This window comes from Cryptomeria japonica, chromosome 10 (assembly GCF_030272615.1).
Source record: "Cryptomeria japonica chromosome 10, Sugi_1.0, whole genome shotgun sequence".
Lineage (NCBI taxonomy): Eukaryota > Viridiplantae > Streptophyta > Pinopsida > Cupressales > Cupressaceae > Cryptomeria > Cryptomeria japonica.
This window is the reverse complement of record NC_081414.1, coordinates 331400693-331424102: the sequence shown is the minus strand read 5'-3', so window position 1 is coordinate 331424102 and position 23410 is coordinate 331400693.

Genomic DNA, 23410 nt, shown 5'->3' with positions numbered 1-23410 from the left:
AAGATTGTGGTGAAAATCAGGAAGGTACATCATCACAAGTATAAGTATAAAATTTGCCACCTGCACCGCATGTTGAAGATGGCGGCAAACCTGATATCTCAGATCAAGATGATCTTGAAGAAGATTGTCTGGTAGATACCCAAGTTACCCTGAATGATATAATCGACTTGGGTGATAATGCCATTGATGATAATGCATAGAAGAGGAAAAGAAAATCCATATCAAAAAAGGGTGAACCACAATCAAAAAAGGATCGAGAGTGGGATATGTCAGTGAGGAATTTTCAAATTAATTGGGCATCAAAGTATCCATTCATTGAACTAGTGGAGAATCCAATTGAAAGCGAGCCTCCAATAGAATGCAGGTGTAAAATTTGCACTTGGAAACATAACAAGGAAATTAGGTTGCAGCTAAAATTTGACACCATAGAAAAGCATATGGGTAAAGTTTATGAAAAACAAAGGATAGATGAGGTTGAAAAATCAGTGATACGATGGAAAACAAAGAAGGAATGCAAGCATGTGAGGAATGCCGAAGAGTATTATTTTCATGAGAAATTACAGATGAAGCCTGCTGAAGTTAAAGGTTCTATTGAAGTTGTTTTTGGAAAAGCAATGCAAATAGAACATCTGAGAAAAGTTGTTCAGTTAAGCGTTGTTTTTCATATTTTGAGGAGAGGGCGTGCTATGATAGATTTCCTATCAATTAGTATTTTATTACACTTTTTGAAAGTTCCTAACTATCCTGATAGACACTGGTCAGTAAACAATGGATGGGAATGGGAAAGTTTCCTTGTTGAGGTTGAAAAATAATATGTATAGGAAAAAATAAGAGAGTCAAACTTCATTGTATTTTCTTTAGATGAAGTTGCGATAGTAGACAATACTTCATGGGTAAGCATGCATGTTTATGCTGTAGAGAATCATACCCGCCAACCTCATCTACTATTTGTTCCTAAAATGAAGGAGAGTGCGATAGCGAAAAATTTATTTCAACTAGTAAAGAGAAGTTTAATTGAATATGGAGGTATGGATGACATGACGGTAGCCAAAAAATTGGTTTGTGTTGGAGCAGATGGAGCTTCAGTAATGCAAGATCACAAGAACGGTCTTTGTACAAAGATTGAAACTTCATTTGCACCGTACATTACTTCAATTCACTGCATGGCTCACAGAATGAATCTAGCTTTTGGAATTGTGAGCAAGTTTGCTTCAGTTAAAAAAATTGAAATTTTAATCAGAGAGCTCTACTCACACTTCTGTCGAAGTCCCAAGCGATTTATCAAATTTCAACACTTTGCAGATGGATTAACTAATCAGAACAAGCTTCTCAAGGATAATGATACCAGATGGATCTCTTTGGATGGTCTAATGCATCGAGTGTTTTTAGAATATCCATCCTTGATTGGACTATTTCACACAACTCGCGACGAATCAGATCAACTGAAATTTCCTGAACTTCTTGGCAGGTTAAGTAATTTAGAGACACTCTTAACTTTAGCAACTCTTCTTCCTATGCTAGAGGAAATGAGGAATATTATGAAGGCTACCCAAAAAAGAGCTCTGTATATTGCAGAATATGCTACACTGTGTAAGATGACATGCATGACCCTCGACAATCTCTATCAAAATCAACCAACACTATCTAATGAAAAATTTGTTAAGTGGCGGACACTCACAGGTTTGAACAATCCTAATAACTTTTTACAAATTGGTGTAGATGGGGAGGTATGTGCCAATGTACGGGGAGTTGAGATACCAATGCACTTCTATGTCATGGTTGACCCCGAGGAACCAAGAAAGCACCCCAGGAAGAAACTAGCAAGAGTTACAAAGGAAGATTTTGACAAGATTATTGAGACTGTAACTACTTCTGTGAAGAAAATTGCATATGATCTTTCCTCACAAATTAGAAGTAGATTCCCTCCTGACAACCTACTCAAAGCCATGTCTATTGTGTTTCCTCATTAGTGGAGCCTCAACAATGCATTTGATTTTCGAAGTAAACTACTGACTTTGATAAAACAATTTTGCATATCCAGAGAATTGAATGGAGTAACTATATATGGAATATTAGACAAAAATCATCTTCAAGAGTAATCATCTCATTTTGCATACACTATGAAAGAACAATATGCCAAAATGGAGAACCCCCGCGAAGAGGGATCAGTAACATGGCTTTGGAAATATATAGTTGAGAACGCAGCCTTGCGTGATTCAATGCCAGAATATGTGAAGCTTGCTGATTTATGTCTTACCATGATATTGGGTTCGGTGGAAGATGAGAGATTTTTCAGTGCTTTGGGGCTCCTAAAATCAACGCTAAGAAACAAACTAGACAAAAATTTGGAAAATTGCTTGAGGCTCTATACATCTAGGTATGATGTCCATACTTTTCCTTATGATAGGGCACTACAAATCTGGAGGTCCAAATGTGAAAGAAGAGGTTTGGGAAATACAACAAACCAAAGTACCAATGAGACTACTGGACCTAGTAGTAGCATTGAGATGCAGTTCGGCGAAGATATGCAGACTCAGACTCAGAGTGAAGAAACCATAGACGAGAATCAAGAAAGCACTGAATTTGATGAGGATGAATGGAAACTGTAAGAGATTGGTATTTATTAATCTTATTATTGTATCTCATCATTCATATTACAAAAGCATATTACTTTTTGCAATTAGAATTTAATATTGATTTGTAATTGTATTTTTCAACTTTCTATTTCTAGATTTAAAATAGCATAATAAAAAAAAACCATAATGTGTTTATTGATACAAAGATGTTTATTGTTTATTTATACATGTTTGAGTCTCAAATTTGTGTGATACATTTCAGAACCATATGATACAATTCATTCAATAGTAATACACATGTCGAGAACTTAGATTTTCATTAATTCTTTCAAAATATAGCCATATGATACAATTCATTCAATAGTAATACACCAATCTGTGTGATTCTCCATGCTAATTGAAAAAGTGAATACAAAGTTTCAGAACCCTTTGCAAATGACCCTGAATTCCCTTTTATAGAAACAAGAGAGAAACAAGAACTCTTGTGTGATTCTCCAATGTCCATGCAAAAGTGAATACAAAGTTTCAGAACCCTTTGCAAAATTGCAAATGACCCTGAATTCCCTTTTATAGAAACAAAGGGAGCAACAATAGCTTAAGGTTGAATTGCAAGTTTGCAACATGTGAACACTGAACATCAAAATCACAAACTCAACACAAATTTATATGGCCATCATAGGCCGTATTAGCAATTTAACATCTGCTACATGTTTGATGTCTCTTGTTCAAAAAATAGAGTTCAAAATTAAATATTAATTCATGCCATGACAAATTAAACATAGATAATAGCAGTGCCTAAAACCTACTAATCAGAAATAGAGAAATGCATAAATGTTAAAGCAAGGGAGAATTTGAGAATACAAATTTATTGGCTGAAGTTTTGCACTGTACATCATAGATTCATAGGCTGGATTAGCAAAATAGCAATAGCGAGTGTTATTTTTTTCCTATTCATAAAATAGATTCATAGGCTGGATTAGCAAAATAGCAATAGCGAGTGCATCATAGATTCATAGGCTGGATTCACAAAATAGCAAATAGAAAAAACATAAAACCTTGAAATTGAGAATAAAAGAAGAAAATTGTGCAATACATACTATGATTCTTAAGAATTATTTGCCAGTTTTTGTAGGGTGCTCCACTCTTCGTCTAATGGAAGGTCAATATTTTGTAAACTATGGAAAGTCAACTCCAACTTTATCAACATTCCATATTTAGAAGATTTACTTGACATCACTGTTTCATCCAATACCGAATTTAGAGTTGTAAATGGTTGGATGAATTCCAGAAAGCTTTTGGGAGTTGTGTCCTTTGGAAGCAAGTCTAAATCAGACTTCATTTTTATCTCCATGCTTTTTTTGTAAGCATCTTCTCCAATGAATTTATTTGATGTGTCAACAGGTTTAGGCAAACCAATTTTAATAAAAAAAATAAAAATTCTTGCAGCTTTACTATCTTTTTTCCACAACTTTCCATAACTTTTGATGTTTCTCTTAGCTTCTAGCATTTTTGAATGATAGATGATGTTTTAACTGTGGCATCAATGCGGCTCTTAATTCCCTTGGATGCCAAGTAGCTGTCACTGGAACTGTAGACTACTTTCAGAATCTTTTTTGCCGTTTCCTATTTTGAATAAACATGTATGCTCTTCTCATAGTGCCTTTAATTTTTATAAAAATTAGTCTCATACTTTCAGTCAATTGAGACCATTCACACAACTTCTCACTCCTCTGCATTATTTTCCGCCAAATGTTTTCTTGTATATACTTCATTGTATTTTTCATATTATCTTTCAATCTATCCTCGAACATTTTTATTTTATCATTTGCATTGTGCAGGTCTTCTTTCATTTGTGCACATTTTTTTCTTTCTTCCTCTACTTCCTCTTGCAAATGTTTTTCTTTTTCCTTCCCATGATCCTATAGGTCCTGTAATTTTCTCATTTCGGCGGCAGTAGACTCATAACTTTTGTATAACTTTTGAAAACTGGCTTTTTCCTCAATAATTTTTTTACTGCTTTTAGCCAGTTTTTCTGTCAGGTCCTTCAATTTTGCATCCTTCTTCTCCTGCTCTGCAATTTCTATTGTAGAGCTTGAGTTTTTTATCCTTTTCTATAAATCATTGCACTTGCTATCTGCTTCTTTCCTCCTTGATTTTTCATTTTCCAGGTCTGCTTGTAACTTTTCTATTTGTTTCTCTAGTTTATTTTTTTCTCTCTCCACCTTTAGCAATGAAGTGTAGACCACTTCATTAGTCCTTTTTGACACACTAATTTTGTCCACATTATGTACTTTGGAAAAATCCATTTGGAGGGTGCTAACTTGAAATTAAGAGGGATCTATCTGACTGTGTGGTGGATTTTTATCTTTAGATGGGGCCGAGGGCATAACAACCTTGAACTCCATCATATCTTTTTGTGGGTCATATGTTGGAAATACCATGTTCCTTGCAGGTTGTTCATTTACAACTTCAAACACAGAAACCCTATGAAATGATTTCTTTTTTTCTTTATTTGCTTTTGTTGTGTGTTCATATTTTTCATAGTAATCACGAAATTGAAAATCTAGGCTTGCTGAAGCAATTGAAGTTTGAAAGGTGACATAGGAATACCATAGGCTCCAGTTCCACTTATTTCTATGGTTTTAACTAATGCTTGACCATAATTACCAACAACAGTTCTTGATGTTGTCCCACTCCCACTAACACTTTCATGTGTAGTTTTCATAGTCTTTTGAGGTATGTGATCTGAAGCTGCAAATGATTTATTTGTAGTGTCAGTGGCACTTGATATAGGTGTTGTCCTCAAAATCTGATTCCCTTCAATGTCCTTAGAGTAACATGAATTAAACTGGGTGCAAAAGAGACATTAAAGATAAGGAAATCTCAGAGACAACATATGACAAGGTTTGATTGAACCTTCTACACTTTGGGCTTCCTTGGAGCCCAGGTGGGTATACCTTTGTGAAGTAACTTCACCATTTAAACAATAAATCCATAGCAAACCGGTCCAGAAAACCAGTGAATTTATTCACCTTGAGATTAACTGAAAACAAAGAATGAAACGATACTTAACTTCAGCATATTTGATCAACAAAGCATGCAATAAACAGCTTCGATTAATACCAGTGCTTTATCCAAGGTTACAGAGTCACCTAAACTCAAATAAAACTCCTGAAACAAAATATCTTTATGCTTCCCATCAGCTTGGTTTCCACTAATCCTTGCATATGCCTAACACTTACAAGAATTCAATCACTTCAAACTAAACTATGGTCCTCAAAATTCAAAGTTCCTCCCAAAGAATTTACTGGTAAGAGTGATCCTGCATATTTAATTTCCCTCCTAAAGAGAAAAGCTAAAAAACACCCATACTGAGATTGCCTTGCAATTTCAATCAAACAAAAAAATCCTGGATTGTTCAGAATGAAAACAGTAAATAAACTTGTGGACAAACTTGAAGACGACACAGAGTTTTATTCAAAACTGACGACCTGTATATTGATATTCATTTGAAGAGATTTTACAAAAATTCTGATTCTCCATTAAACTTTGGAAAAGCTCAGATAACATTTCTGCGGAGTTTTCTTACAAAATTTTGTGATCACTTTCCCTCTAGTCCTGGTATCCATTTATAACAACATGGATGCACAAAGCTTCGGACTTCTCGAGGAGAGTTTATTACAATTATTTCCAAAATTGATGTGGTTACAATTTTTGCGTAAAGCAGTTATGCGCTCTTTTCAGCTTCTGCAATCTGTTCAACAGGTTGTTCAGTTGCAACCTCTTCTGGCTCTTCAGGGGCACTCTCCAACTGCTTCGGATCATGGGTGGAATATTTAACTCCCCACTCATTATATGTCTCTTCTGTTGGCCATGAAAAACTAATCACATCATTTTTAACTTTAGTCAACCTTTTCCAAGAATTTCTCAGTTTGTTGACTTCTGAGTTAAGAAAATTATAATGTGATTTAATTCTTTCTATTTCCTGTATGGTTATAACAAAGAAAGAGGTATCATCAAGATCAATGATTCCCTTGACCCTTGCTGACAACTTGGCTTTTATCTCATTAAGCCATATTTGCTTATCTTTCAGCTGATCCGGATTGGCAAAAATTCCTGGGAGCAACTCAAAAACCTGATCAGTGTATTCCTTCTTACATAAATTGACCTTCCTATCCACATTGTCTACATCTGCAGCCAATTGCATTAAAACTTTAGCAACATCAAAGGTAGATTTTATAATGGGATTGGCCCTTGCTTCATCACAGGAAACACACATGAACTCTAAATCTTGCTCCCTAGGCCTCCATCTGTCAAAAATGGGTGTCAAAATGGCCTTATCTCTCCTTAATTCATTCCATATCTCCATGACCTTTCCCACACTATTGTAAAGCAGTGAGGCATTTATAGTATCTGCAAAACTGGAGATTGTGGCTTTTATTTTCTCCTCATACTTCCCCGCATAAAAGGCCTGAGCTTGCTTTAGGTTCTCCAATTCTTGGGGAGTTATCTCAATCATTTCGGAGCTGGAAGGCGTAGGAGATGGTGGGAGTTCAATAATGGGGCTAGTAGGTGGAGGTCTTGCAGGAGAAGAGGCAATCATTAATGTTGAAGACTCACCTTGTTGGTGTTGTCCCATCAGCTGGCTCTGTAATTTGGCAATGATGCTATCTTTGCCTCTTACCTCCTCCTTGACACTGTCATAGGCCTTCAAAACTGTTTCCAATTTAATCTGGAGGGCCTCCTTTTCTTTGGCTTCCTTCTCAGCCACTGCAACACTGAATTTTGCAGTTTCTAGCACAGTGCTAGCAGCCTCTACTACCCCTGTACTCTGTACTCTTTTAACCATCAATCCACCAAGGTGACTTGACCCTGAAGTGTCTTTACCTTTCTTGTCCTCATTTCTTTTGAGGGACCACATAACTAGTGCAGCATTGTCCTTACTGAATGTAACCCCTTCCATGGGTTTAGTCTCTTTTCTTACTACATCTAGTACCAAAGCATCAGCAATATTCCATTCTGGTAAAATGAGCACTCCAGCTTGTGCTACTAGATCCCTTCCCTGTTCAGGAGTGATGGTTTTGAATTCTTCCATCATCTCCTGTTTTATTTCTTCCTCCACTGAGGCTGGATCTTTGTTGGGCTGCTCTGCCTTTCTTGTTTCACATCTAGCATTATATTTATCTATATGCTGCTTCCAGACAAATTGCATGAATGCTTCAGATGTGACAAAGTTATCATCAGCTAAAAAGGCACTAGTGACCTTCTTTATCTCAGGATCCCACTCCTGGCCTTTAAGTTCAGTTGAGGTGATGTCCATTTGTGCTTCAGTGGGCTCTTCTGGCATCCCTTCTTCCACTTCATCATAAGTGTATGCAATCTCTCCCAAGCTACCCAACTGCGAGAGGTATTCAGTTGCTGCTTGTTCATCTCCTATGTGGAGAGGGGATTGGGATGGGGAATATAAGGGTGTATCTGATTGCACTTCCTTCCCCACCCTTTGCTTCTTTGGGCTATCCTGGATGTCAATGACATCTTGTACCTTCCTCTTTCCTTTGGATGAAGAGGGCTCCCCTGTTGTAGGCACCAGCACACTCTAACCTGCTTTCTTATGCAGGGTGTAGTCACCAGGAGGGATTGCTTTAGTGGAAGCTGACTTGCCTAAAATCATTCTTGCCTTTTCAGGGTTACTCTTAATTACAGCTTCCCTCTTCTCCTTTAATGTTTGCATCACATCTTCAAAGCAAACAATCAAAAAATTTATTTTTTCTTCCAATGGGAAGAAGCTAGACAATGGGTCATAGCTAGCATCAAACTGATGCACAAAATCCAAGGCTTTCTTGTAAGCCACCCATTTTTCTTTCCTCAACTCCTGTTCATCTAAATCAAATTCATTCCTGATGAGGTCTTCAGGAAAGTGGAATTGATGAGGCCTACCTCTGCATGCAACCTTCTTCCTGAACACACCATTGTAGAAGTCCTCTGGATCAGCACATCTAGACACTGCAGTGGATAAATGGTAGGGTTTGAGGAAATCTTCAAAACAATTCCAGCCTCCCTTTGTAATTACAAATTGGTGGGCTATTGTAGCTGCAGGGAAAATAGTCCGTTTACCTCTACCTGTTAGCTCTGCCTCTTGTAGGCCACCAATTTGTCTAAGGATTTCAGCTATTCCCACTTTGAGAGGGACCTGGTAGGGTAACAAAAATGGAGTACCCCTGAAACCAAAAACTCTGAAAACCGTGGAGACTGGATATAAGTACATGTCACCCCAGTTATGAACAATTTTGATGTTCTCTGTGAATTCTTTTGGCCTTAGGAATTCCAGAAGAACCTTGGGGACTCTTGGGTTATCAGAGCAAAGGAGAGTCCTTATTTTGGATGCAAAATATTTATCAAACTTTAGGAAACTAGCATCCTCTCCGTCCCATGACAACACGGTGCTCCATAGTTGTACTGGCATCTTCTCTCCCTCCTTCTCTTTTACCAAGTCCATTCCATTGGCGAAATAATCACCACTTTTGAAGAGAAAAAGGTGCATCAAAAGTGAGTACCATCCGAATGGCCTATCCACCTTCCCATTTTTTATTCCTATCAACCCTCCATGGATAGCATCGGTAATATAAGAAGCATAATCAAATGTGATAGCAAGAGAAGGATTCAAAATCTGAACAATCATTAACAAGTAATGATTTGGCATATTTGCTTCAGCATCCTCTCCTAGAACTTGGCAAAGTGCCCAATACATTCTTTTAGCCCTTAAGGTAAACATACTCAATGAAAAAGGCTCTTGTGTGTTGGGCCCTATAACTGCTAACCCTCCTATTTTTAGGAAAAGTTCTTTAAGAGGCCCATTCCTAAGATGACTCCTCTGTGCACTGTACACTTGGGCTAATTGTGTGAAATTTATGGGTTCCAGGAAGTTTGTGAACTCATTGAGCCCAAACGCTGTTCTTAATTCCTCTGCATTGATTTCCACAAGGGTTTTCCCATTAACATCCTGGATGCATCTTGTGACTGAATCATAGTTCAATGCCATTTGGGTTAACAAGTCTGTATCCATGAACACCCCTGGGACTACCAATTTCCCGACATCTAGTTCCCAAATGCTATTTTGAGGAGCAAGAGAATTCCTCATTCCAAATCCGACTCTAAACAGCCCCAACCCAGACAGTCCAACCTGTGGGTCTCTCAACCAATTACCTTTGTCGTATAATCCTTCTCCTATCTTCAGACGGGGAGCCCTGGGCACTAACTCTTTGGCCTTTGATGCCTGGTTAGTTGACAACGTCAACTGTTCTAAAAAGTCATCACATACACTTCTTTCTAAATAATCAAACTTGCCAGAAAATTCCCTTTTAGGAGCCATTGGAAGATGCAAGAAAATGAATACACTCTTAAACACTCCTGCAATACGAGAATGATTTTATCTAAAAGCCACACAAAAATTGCTTCAAAGCATGAGAGAACCTGATGCTTGCTTGAAGGAAATTGCTCTGCAACTGAACCGCTTGCTCTATTTCGGAAAAGGATAACTCTACGTCTGCTCTTCTGCAAAAATCTTTTAAAAGATATCCTTACTTGGTTGTTAGGAAATCAAATGCTTGTACTCTGGGCCTTAACTATAACATTGATTCCGCATGCTTCGGCCGTCCCTTCAAAATCGAATTCATACGAGAATTCATATTTTACCTCCAACGGGTCGCAACCTTCCTGCAAGTGTCTCACTGTTAATTTCATTTTTGACGGCTTTGTCTTTAGTCTGGGTCCCGTTCTTCTATTGGCTACATAATACCACGCGGCATCCGACCATTGGCTTAGAAAATCCCTTCACATTCCATTTTGATACTGGCTGAATGCCTCCCTTTATACCGTGATGGGCCCACATTTTTCCCTTTTGGCCATGTCATCATCATGACACGTGGACGGCCCTTGTTAACTCTTGCTATTTCGTGGGCTTAAAGGGTGAGCACTTTACCCTTGTGAAATAGCGCGGGCCATTGGATCATCCTTCAAGTTGATCACTAATTAATCCTTTGAAAAGGTTCTCAGGAATGGTGGGCCCACTGAGTCGTCACTAACACCTGGCACCTAGTCACCTGCTACGCTGATTTGTCGCTCTGTCACTTGCCAGAAGAAAAACCATGGGGGGCCCCACCTTCGCCTCAACAGGTCTGTCTCTTACGTCATCATCAAGACACATGGACGGCGGTCATTCATTCTTTCTATTTCACGGGCTTAAAGGATGAGCACTTTACCCTTGCGAAATAGCGTCGACCGTCAGATCATCTCTACAGTTGATCGGTATTTAACCCTTTGAAAAGGCTCTCAGAAATGGTGGGCCCATGGACATGTCACGGACACCTGGCGCCTTGTCACTTTTGGATCTGACTTGTCATTCTGTCATTTGCTGGAAGGAGCCACGGGGTCTCAATAAATTGTTAAGAGCTATCCCTGCCAGGTCATCTCCACCTGCGACCCGACTCATCTTTGGGGCCCACTTTTGAACCTTTAATCCTGACCCACTGACTATGGTGACTTGTGCCACATGCTACTTTTTAATACGCCAGAAGAAAACTATGGGGGGCCCCACTTTCTTTGACAGCTACATCCTTTACTTCCTCTGTCATGACACATGGACGGCTGACATTCATTCTCGCTATTTTGCGACCTTAAAGGGTGAGCACTTTACCCTTGCGAAATAGTGCCAACCGTCGGATCCTTTCTCAAGTTGATCGGCGTTTACCGGGCCCGACACTTTAGAATGAAATAATATAAGGTGAAGAATTTTCAAATAATCAACATAACCGCCTAGGTAAATAACAAGGGGGGACACTTCCTACGACCCCACGACCCATAACTTAAATAAAATAAAGTAACGGAAGATTAGAAACTAGAGGGTTTAACACAAAAAGGTAAGGTCTAAAACTTAAAAACCCTTAAACCCCCTAGGTTTAGAATGAAGCTGAAGCACTTGGGACTACACCCTATTCGAAAATTTTCAAGGTACCATAGCCAATTATGGGGAAAGAAGAACCCAATTTTAAAACAGTGACAACAATAGGATTCTCAATAGTATGAGATTGAGTATCTACCTCTAGTGGCCTCTTGCGAGAGATATTTTGTTGTTGCCCTTGTCCAACACCAAGACAACTAGTATCAGTAGTAGTACCCATGCCAACATCACCAATCACAGGGGCACTTGACTGAACAATAATAGGAATACTATCCCCAGATTCCCCACCAGTGGTAGTGGCACTTGATTTACCACCAATAGGAATACCATGATGTGGTGGTGGTTGTGGATTTGAACCTGAAACAAATGTAGGTGGATTTTGAGGGTAATGAGTAGTACATATCAGTGATGAATTTGAAGAATCAAGTCCAATGACTAGTTTATAAGGACCTTTTGATTTTGACCCTGATGGAATTTGTACCTGAAGTGGATACCGAATTCCCTTTCCTCTGGGACCTATACCACCACCTTCAAATCCCATTTTTTCCACAATGCTTGCCCCTTTGCTATATTTGTCTTTCATTGCCTCATGGACTATACCTAATATTTTAGGGACTGTAGTAGTTGTTTGAGTGGGCTCAACCTCAGGCTCATACTGATCAACATCTTCACTCCTGTCATACGATATTGTGGGATGCTCCATATTCCATAATTTTCTAAACTCTGCATCCTCGTCGACGCTCTCAAATTCTGTACTTGTCTTTGGTTCACCGAGATTCCTCCTCATAGTCCAAAAATCATTTATTTTGGTTTGAGTCCAATAATTCTCTTTACATTTGTACAGAATTGATTTGGGAATAGTTTTCTTAGATGGATTAGCAGATTTTAGGTAGAAATTGTAGGACCTCCTATTTTGGATGCCCTGGCCCTCCTTTGTTGTCCTCTGTGTGTGCAATGTCATAATTTGTGATGAAATTTCTTCTGTTGAAATGTTATTGTTAGCTGCAATTTTCTCCATCTCTTTTTTAACCTCATCCCAAGAGTCCTTGTTTCTAAGCTTTTCTAGCAATGGTTTACTTTCATGTTTACATAACGCTGAAGAGTTCCCATTTTCCTTAAGCCTTGCTGGAACTACACCAATTGGATCATACTACCAGAGACCCTCATCACCAAAGTTAAAAACTATCAAAAAATCATGTTCCACATTGAATTATTTTCTCTCAAATGTGAACCCTCCACATGAGAAAGGCAAGGAAGGAAATATGCTCTTCTTTTGCTAACCATGGAAGTGTCTATCTGTGCTGTCTAATTGTCATACATACTCTAATGTGAATACCCTCTTTGTCACATGTATTGGAAGTCTGTATGGTTTTACTGTCGATCCATAAAACCTTAACACAGTGAATTCTTCCATGAAGAACCAATCAGCCAATTCTATTTGACTTCCGAGTTGAATACAATCTTTACAAGACACGAGCAACCTAGGCATTGGAGTGCTTGTAATTTTATTATACATTGGTGCCAAAAAGAAGTCTACAAAATGGTTGTAGTTCTTTCTGTTATCATGCATCCTTATCTTTGGGGTCCAATTATATATTGGACACTCTGTTCTCTTCCCAGTCTTCTCATCAATCTTATAGCTCACAATTTGAAGCTTGTTGGTCTCGAATATTGCGCGATACTTGGATAGAAGGAGATAGCACAAGTAGGATGAGAACCTAAATGTCTTATAGGAACCTTTTTTTATCATTAGTAATTGTTTTTGCATGGATTTTACAATGTGCTCAATAAAATTATATCTTACTGGCTGACCTACACAATGGATATTATAAATTATTTCAAGAAGGCTTGCACCCACTTCCCTATCATTTTCCAATCCCAGGAAAAATGACAGCAAGGAAATACTATCCCCAACCCATGGAACAAAAATGTTAGAATCATAAGGAGGCTTATGATTATGATCCAACACAATACTAGTACCACTACCACTCTGTATTAGAGCTTTGACAAATGAATCTTTATGACTTGGATCGAGACTCATAATTCCCTGCCATCTTTTCAAGGTCAATTTGGACATTTGAGTTTTGGGCTTCAAATCCTAGGTTCAACAAATGAGCAAATTATCCCTCGTTTATGGATAGAATTTCCTCTTTTGTATTTTTATTGACAATTGCTTTTTTATCTTCATCATAATTTTTGGCGCAGACCATGACAAAATCAGGGCAAGGGAATACTTCAGGTAACACCATGCTTCCCAATCCAACATCCCACAATGCGATTTTATTTGTTTTTTGTTGTAACATTGGGTTGAAAATAGTAAATTTTGCCCTGGATGCATCTCCCACCTTACTAGACAATGTATATCTAATATTTAGGATACGCTCTTCACCATGGATAGAAGGGTCATAAATATCATGGTATTCATCAGTGAAACCTAGTGTTTTAACCAATTTGGTTACGTACATTTTGTTTTTGACTTGGCTTCTTGTTGAACTACTGCTTCCCATTTTCCCCATCACTATTATTGTTAATAATTCAAAATAATGCTAGATAAAAACCTGAAAATGCTAACCCTCAAATTGGACCACAAGATTACCAAAAGCAAAAAAGGTAGGATGTAGGTGTTCTAGATTTTACTCAAAAATTGGAATTTCTATTTCACTAGATTGGCACAGACAGTCTCTATTGCAACTTGCATTCCTCAATCTAGTAGTTGTTTTTGAATCTCCCTCAATTTATAGGTTTGTCCACGAAATGAAAGATGATTATGATTTACAAGTCTCTTATTTTGAAAAATCTGGAAAGTAGAAAAGTAAAACCTAAAGGGCAAAATATCTAGAATCATGTTGTAATTTTATTAATTACTATTAATAACTATTCGATGTCGAAGGACAAAACATTCATTACTTCATTATAAATTCCGAGGATATTATGAATCATGTTGTATAAATTCTGAGGACATTAAATGTAATACATTTAATTTTGAGCGAAGTTCTCCCAAATGTGTTCACTTCCCACATTCGGGCTGAAATCTACCCTAAGTCATTGATCTTTGCTCATCCAACGGACGAGGGACCCCAAGGTACCTGTTGTGACTTTACGAGTCTATTTTTTAAGTCTATTTAATAATTTTAAACTTCCACCCAAAAAAGTGCTTTATAGACTTAATTATATTTAATTAAATTTAAAACCTTTCAATTTCGGGTGAAGTTATACCAAATGTGTTCACTTCCCACATTCAGGCTGAAATCCACCCTAAGTCGTTGATCTTTGCTCATCCAACGGACGATGGTACCTATTGTCAGTTGTCGTGGGTCCCATGACTTTTGCCAGTTTTCGGGCACGTCACCATACTTGTGTCACTTTTTCGAGCAAAGTTCTCAGAAATTTGTTCACTTCCTACATTTGCCCTGAAATCCACCCTAAGCCATTGATCTTTATTCATCCAACAGTCGATGGTACTTGTTTTCAGATGTAGTGGGTCCCACGACTTCTGCCATTTTTCTGGCATGTCACCATACTTGAACACGTGTCACTTTTTGGGTTTGATTTTTAAGTCTATTTAATCATTTTAAACCTCCACCCGAAAAAAAGCTTTATAGACTTAATTATATTTAATTAAATTTAAAATGTCCAATTCCAAGCGAAGTTCTCAGAAAGGTGTTCACTTCCCACATTTGGGCCGAAATCCACCCTAAGTTGTTGATCTTTGTTCATCCAACGGTCGTCGGGTCGATGGTACCTATTTTCAGATGAAGTGGGTCCCATGACTTTTGCCATTTTTCAAGCACGTCACCATACTCATGTCACTTTTCGGGTCTATTTTTAAAGTCTATTTAATCATTTTAAAATTCCACCTGAAAAAGAGATTTATAGTCTATAGACTATAGACTTAATTATATTTAATTAAATTTACAATGTTCAATTCTAGGCGAAGTTCTCACAAATGTGTTCAATACCCACATTTGGACCGAAATCCACCCTAAGCCGTCGATCTTTGCTCATCGGACGGATGATGATACCTATTGAGAACTTGAGTGTTGTCAGATGTTGTCAGTCCCATAATAAGAGACATTTAAATTTTAAAGATGTGCAAACTGCAATAGTTTGAGATAACTATTAAATATAATGTTAATATTATTTGTAAAAATTTGAAATTCAAAAATAGTATAAAACATGAAAATTAGATTCTAGAATAAAACAAATAACTAAGTATAAATATAAATTTTGATATACAATTTGAAAGGTAAAAGTTTAATATAAAAAAGAAAACATTCAATATTAAATCTAAAATATTAATTTAAAGTTTAACAAAATTCTTTGAAAATATCTTTACAATATATAATTTTAAAAAATAGTTTAAAAATATATATAAATGTTCAACATAATTTTAGTGTATTAATTTAAAAAAATGTGCAGTCCTCAACCTGTTAAGGCGAGCAAATTTGGAAAGTACAAATGTCGAGGTGGTGATTAATTGTTGCAGAAGGAGTTGTCTGCGGCATGTCGCACGAACAGAGGAAATCTTTTTCTTGATATCATGGCATTAATGCCTTATCATGCACATTCATTACCTGACCTAGAAGAGTTAAGACGGAGGCAAAATTTATTACCTTATGATCTGTGTACCAGTTTTTGCTTTGAAGCAGAACAAATCTGTCGTTCGTAGAATCGTAGCTTCCAGTTTTTGCTTTGAAGTAGAACAAATCTGTAGTTCATAGAATTGTGGCTTCTGTAAGACATTTTTTGCAGGAAGTGCTTTTGAAATTGCAAGTGACCATGGTTGCCAATTTCACACTTCGAACAAACAAGAAGTTGGTGCCCTTTTTGGGCAAAGTATTTGATAAACGAACGCAAGGACTGTTCAGGTTTAAGGAGGAGAAGTTGTGGGCGAAAGCTCAACTGATGCTTGCAGAGGAGGTGGCACATATCAGTCACCGATATCGAACTAACATGGATGTTTACTCTCTAATTTTGGCGTGGGCCTGTGAATTCAAACCGGAGGTGGAAAAGGTAAAACTCACATTGGTCAAATTGATTGATGGGGATTTTTTTATTAACCTGGATTCAATCATGGAGTGGGTGGTGCCAGGAGTTGGCATTTGAATTAAGGAAGGGGACGACCAGGATGAATTACATCCTTTTATTCATGGCCCAGAGGATGAAATCAAATACCAATGTCATGAACGTGCCCGAGTGGGGTGGGAAGTGATGAAACTCTTTGGGAAATTAACCAAGGTGGATGAAGTCTTGAAGGCTTTGCATGTGGTGGCAAGGATGGAGGTTGGTAGGGAATTGAGAGATAGGGCTCAATAAGGAAGGGCCATATAGCTACTGGCAAGCTTGGAGGGCAACCCCGACTTCGGGTGCCTAAACTGCATTCCAAAATGAAAGCTGAAGTGGCAAAAGGGAAAGCCAAAGCATCGACCTCCGAGGAGGGAAGAGACTGGGAGAAGGAAACCCAGGGGGATAGTGAGATTGAGTGAGCGGCCTATCGGCAACAAATTGGTTTTTTTGTTTGCTTGTTATAAGCTGTGGGCAATATGGTTTTCTCTTTGTCTGCATTTATGCATGAATGACTGCAAATTTTGTATCTTGAAACTTTTGAATTAATAGAATTAAAAAACCTTTACCGATAAATTTTTGTATCTTGAAACTTTTGAAATTTTGTATTTCGAATGACTATATATTTATAGAATTATAATCAACCATATTCAATGTACAAATAATTAATGGAACGAACTAAATTTTTTTTTTATAGCATTACATAAAAAAGATCACAGTATTAAATTTTTTTCCATTGTTTAACAAATAATTGAAATAATGTAGCTCATATACAAAAAGTATTTGAAAGAAATTAATTAATAAAAATGAAATAGAATCATAGAAAGCATTTTTAAATCCATAAGATTGTAAGAGGCAAATTGAAACAAATTGGAATTTGAAAAATTATCATTAATATTTATGCTTTTGAAATTTACATTTTTTTCATTTGAGACTTGAGTCCCCCAAAAAATTAAAAGCCAACATGAGTGAGTCGCTGTCACTCAGCCTGTTAGGGTTCGAGGACATAGGAAAAAAAAACTACAAGCGGGCGGGGCTAGGGCATAGGTAGTGGAATTGTTTACAATTTTGCCCTAAGAATCTGGCCCTCCTTTGATGCAGAATTCTTCAGACAACGTAAGCTGAGAGATTCTTCAAGCCTCATGTAGTTTGGAAAGTGGTCCAGGAGGAACCATTTCCGGAGGAAGTCCCTACCAATCCACGCCCATTTTCTGTGACGCGTCAATTGCTCCGCATTCAGGTTTAGGAGAAACGGTTTCCTGGCCACTGGCATGGATTGGTCAGGGAGGAGAAGCTTGGATAATTCACTCGCCCAAGGGATCCCCACCCCTACTTCTGCAAGGATGACAAGAGTAATGTCGTCTCTAAGGAAATCTTCCTTAAAAACCTTCCTCAACAGCATCAACATATCCACCTTGTCTCCTCCCAGGTCCAGAAGAGACGCTAAGAAGCAAGATGTAATGTCTTTATTAACACGGTACCTATTTTCATTTCGTGGAAACTCTCTGCCCAGCACCATCTGCACAGCCTCATTGGTGAATGACCCAACCTCATTGCAAACTAATTCGAGGGTTGGGTCTCTAACGGAGCCTAGAAAGGCCCTCTAGTCCTCTATAGAAATGCTTCTCAAGCGGATGGGAGTGTCCATCTTGAGAAAATAGATTAACAAATTAAACAACCTAAGCCTATAAACCTAAAATACCGTGAGTCAGTTGAAGCTCCAATGATTTATCTACCAAATGACAAAGGCTAATTGAAGATGAAAGAACCAGAGATTGTATATGAATTTTTGAAGCTCTTGATTGTAATAATTACTTCTTTAACCGTATTAACTACTATTAAAAAAATTAAATCTTTCATATCTCTGCAAATCTTTCCCATAAATGCATTGTTGTGCGAAAATGGAAATAGCTATGAACCAGTACCAAATTGGCAAGTATCAAATTGGAAGTTGTGGGGACATAGTGGATTGTCGTAAGTGAATAGATATATATTAAATGAACAAAATTATCGATCATGATTCGTGACATTTGATACGTGTCTATTGAATCCAATTCCATTCTGGGCACTTTTTGGTGAGCTATGCTCTCTTCAAAAAATTGGGCCAAAATAAAACTTTAGCCATTGATCTATGATCATTGAACAGTTTAAAATCATCGATAGATTTTAGGTATATGTCACCCTTCACGTGTCAAAGAGCTCATGCTTATTGATACATCGTGCAAAGTCCAGACTCATTGTATTATGAATTTATGTGATGTGATGTACTAATGTGATGTGATGTGCCTTGTCTATTAATGGCAATGAATTCATGAAATCGCCAATAAATTATATATTTTTCCATAAATAACAAAATATTCGCCAATACATTTAAATAATTTTCAAGCAGTGGATAAAAATTGCCAGTACATTTAAATAATTTTTTCTTCGGAGTAAAAATTTTCGCTCATACAATTATATATTTGTTCCTTTTAACAAAAAATATTTCCCCATAGAACAAGGTATTATTCGCCAGAAATTTATGGAATTATCGTACCCTAGAAAAAAATCGCCAATACAAAATAATTATTTTTCCCATTTACAAAAAAAAAATTCGCCATCGTTGATTCACCAGGATTTTACACAGTTGTCCGGGGGTGGTTTCTTAAAGTTATCCCTGGCGGTCAGGGAGTAGGTTAGCACATAGGATGATTTAGCGCATTAGGTCTGCATAGAAGCATAATGGGTAGGTTGGGTAATGCATGGGATAACCTAGTGCATTGGTTAAACAGGGTAGCGTAATGGGAGTTCCAGTTAGCACGTGGGATAGGTTTAGCACGTAGGGTTTTATTTCTAGCACATTGATGGAAAATACTAGCGCTTAGGTGGCAGCTTAGCACTTAGGAGCCTTGGTTTAGCGCGTAGGGTTTAAACTTGGTAAAAAAGTGATTGTGAAGAATGTATCGTTAGTCGAATAGATTAGATAGATGGCGTAGATGTCGATATGTGTCTATCGATTGCTCAGATATGGTTCCTAATCCAATGTGAGTCATGCTTTGTGATGATGTCTGATTCTGATATGCTGGTGTATGATGATCAGAGTCTTGTTGTTGTCAATATGAATTGCTTTCGATATGGAGTGCTGAGTTAATTGATTTTTGATGTGGATCCTGATTTTAATTTTGATATGGATCTTGAGGTTTCTTTCGATATGAGTCCTGATTGATATGGGTCCTTGATTTTCAATATGGATCTATGATGTTGCTTTCGATATGGGTCCTTGATTTGATTATCGATATGAATCATGATGGGTCTTGATTGATTTTTGATATGGATCTTGATTGATTTTCAATATGAGTCCTTGATTCTTGATATGGATCTTTGATTGATTTTACTTGCGATATGAGTCCTTGATTTGATTCTCGATATGGATCTTTGATATGGTTTCGATATGGATTTTTGATTGCTGATTTTGATATGGATCTTTGATTTATTCATGGATTGATGTGAATATGTTTATGATGTGTTCTTGAGATGTTTTGATGTTTCAAGTTGATTGTGTTTTGATTTGATATATTAGATGGACTTGGGAACTAATGATGGATACTTGTTGATTTCTAGGCAGAGCTTCGCATGCTCCAATCTTGAGAGCAATTTTCGAGGCCATGGACTGACAGAGATGTTATTGAGAGATGTGGGTTGTCCTCCTTACTAGAGATGCCTCGGTATATCATGAACCGGGGTTTACTGATAGCATTGGCAGAGAGGTGGCATAGTGATACGAACACCTTTCACTTGGTGAATGGTGAGATGAAAGTCACACCAAAGGACTATTATCAAATTTTGTGGATTCATGTGGCTAGGGCTTTGTTACCTTATGAGAAGACTGGGGAGGGTGGGACAGAGGCTCTCTGTCATATCTTCCAAGATGATGAGTTTAGTGGGTATGAGATTCTATGGTAGGAGTTTTTGGATTTAAGTTATGCTACACTTCCATTAGTATTAGCAAGTTTCATTGGTGGGTTTTTGTGTCCCAACCGTAGGTCGGAGGGACTAGCTGTGGGATGGGGATTGGTGCTGGAGGATATGGTGAAGTAGGTTTGCATGGGGTTCCTATATGTTGGCCCATCTATACAGAGAGCTTCACCAAGTGGTATATTTGGGATATACTAGTTTATCAGCTGGGGTGACATTGTTAAAGGTGTGGGCCTAGGAGCATATTCTTGTGTCGATACTGCTTGCAGACAAGGATAGGCCAGTTGGTCGGGCTTATGCTTATGGGTATACAGGTGTAGTTGTCTAGCGTAAGCTGGGAAAACTAGAGCATTGGTGGAGGGCACTAGATGATATCGATACGGTCATTTGGAGACCGTATATGGATTGTGAAGTGTGGGTCAAGGACAGGCTAAAGATGCCCTATGTATATATGTCGAGGTATTTGATTGGGCGGATGCCCTTTATTATTGAGTGATTCTTGCACATTCATGTTCAATGGTAATATGGTAGACATCAGGGGATGCCATAGGGAGCCTGTTTATATGCTCATTGGTGATATGATGTGTCAGAGTGGGGACCCACTCTAGATAGCATAGCAGAGGTTGAGGAGTATATGTCTCTTGCAAGACAGATCTGGGGTTATGGGGCTAGGATTGTGGATGCTAGGATGATAGAGGAGTTTTTAGCATACTTCGTGGCACATGAAGTGGCATGCATATCTGATTCGGTAGAGTTGTTGCCCACTTTTTATGATGATGGGGATGAGCAGCCACAGAGGTGAGGGGGAGCCAGACGAAGAGATAAGGAGGGATAGGAGGTAGGAGAGGGAGGTGGAGATGGTGGAGGAGGTGGTGGAGGTAGAGGGAGAGGTGGTAGAGATAGGGAGAAAGGAGGAGGAGGAGGAGGAGATAGAGGGAGAGGTAGAGAGGATAGTGGAGCAGAAGGTCTCGTTCTTGGTGCTGGTGGGGTTGGTAGGGTAGGTATGGTGCTAGCTGCAGTGGGTGGTATAGAGGATGATAGGAAATCTACCCAAAGGAGGAGATCTGATGTTCTACCTCCATCGGCACCTCAGACAGGGACAGGTGTGGGTGGGACCATGACATAGGCCACCATTCAGATTAGGGTGCCCACCCATCGATAGGATTCACATATTAGAGAACTAAAGGTCTTAGTTTAGTAGCTGCAAGCACATGTGTTAGCACAACAGTGCCAGATTACACAAGTTATCACAGAGCGGGATACAGAGATAGAGCATCAGAGTCGAGAAGAGGCCCTTGCTGACAAGTTGGAGAGAGAGATGGTTGGTGCCCCAGTTCAGGACACGCTGAGAGAGATACAGTACTCGGCCAAGGAGGCTGAGTTTTATAGGTGTCTATATGAGGAGGTGGTCCCTCAAGATAACAAAGTTCCTAGCTATGTTGAAGTGGCATCCAGTTGATCAGGCCGTAGTCATATGAGGATAGAGAGTAGAGGAGTAACGGGGCCTATCCGACATGATCCACCTGGTGGAGATCTAGGAGCTGGAACATCTACTATTAGACCGTTAGCCTCAAGGGATAGTCATACCTGAGAGACCTGACTCTGTTTTCTTTTATCACTTTGTTGTATTTTGACAGACATGATATCCCTTGTACATTTCGACCATTTTTTGAGACATATATATATACCTGACTCTGTTTTCTTTTATCACTTTGTTGTATTTTGACAGACATGATATCCCTTGCACATTTTGACCATTTTTTGAGAAATATATATATATATATATATATATATATATATATGGCACTGATTTTCTCTTATCGACATGTGATGTGTTATTGATGATGATATGCATTATGATTCTATGGGGATGATTTGATGCTTAGATAATAATGCTCTTGATTTTAATGATGATGTGAATGTATGATTCATGATGAGATGAGTAAGAATGTGATGATGTATTTCATTGATTACTTTGATTTATGAGATGTATCTTGAAAATGAGATGTATGATAATGATAATGATAATGATAATGACAATGATGTGAGATGTCTCTTGAAAATGAGATGTATGATAATGATAATGATGTGAGATGAAATGCATTTTTTAAATTATATACAATTAAATGCAAGATTTAAAATGATATGCAACTGAATACAAGTTTTAAAATGATATGCAACTAAATGCAAGTTTTAAAATGATATGCAACTAAATGCAAGTTTTAAGTTTGTCGTTGTCATTCCTATTTAGTTACTTGTTTGTGCCATGTTTTGTTTGTCATCATTGAGCTTTTGATATGTTGGAAGTTAATACAAGCATCATGGTATAATTGAACCATAACGACCTAAGTATAACTTACATGGATTTTGATATTGGAAGGTGACACAAGCATCAAGGTATAATTGAACCAAGATGACCTGAGTGTTTCTTGTGTAAAATAGACAAGAGTTAACCATTTGTATGTGCAAAGTGGAAAATGTCTTCAATGATATGTTTCCAATCATATCTCTAGACAATTTTACACCGTACGAATGGTCACCTCACAGACAGAAAACCAAAGAAAAATATCAGATTCCTTCGTTGCTTCTCTAGCTCAATGCATCCTTGAGTAGCTCAGGAGATCTAATGATTCATAAATTAAGATACAAAACAATCAAAACCTCATGCTAAAATGTAAACAAATCACAATTCAGAAAATCATCCATCATGTGTGTGTTAAAGTTGCAATTGGATAATGGTCTTGTTTTCTATTCTGATGAGCATTTTTTTTACATTGGCTCTCTAGTATGCTACGATCCTTGTTTTTTGTTGATGTAATGCACTAAAGTGAGAGGAATGTTGCCCCTAGTCACAAATATT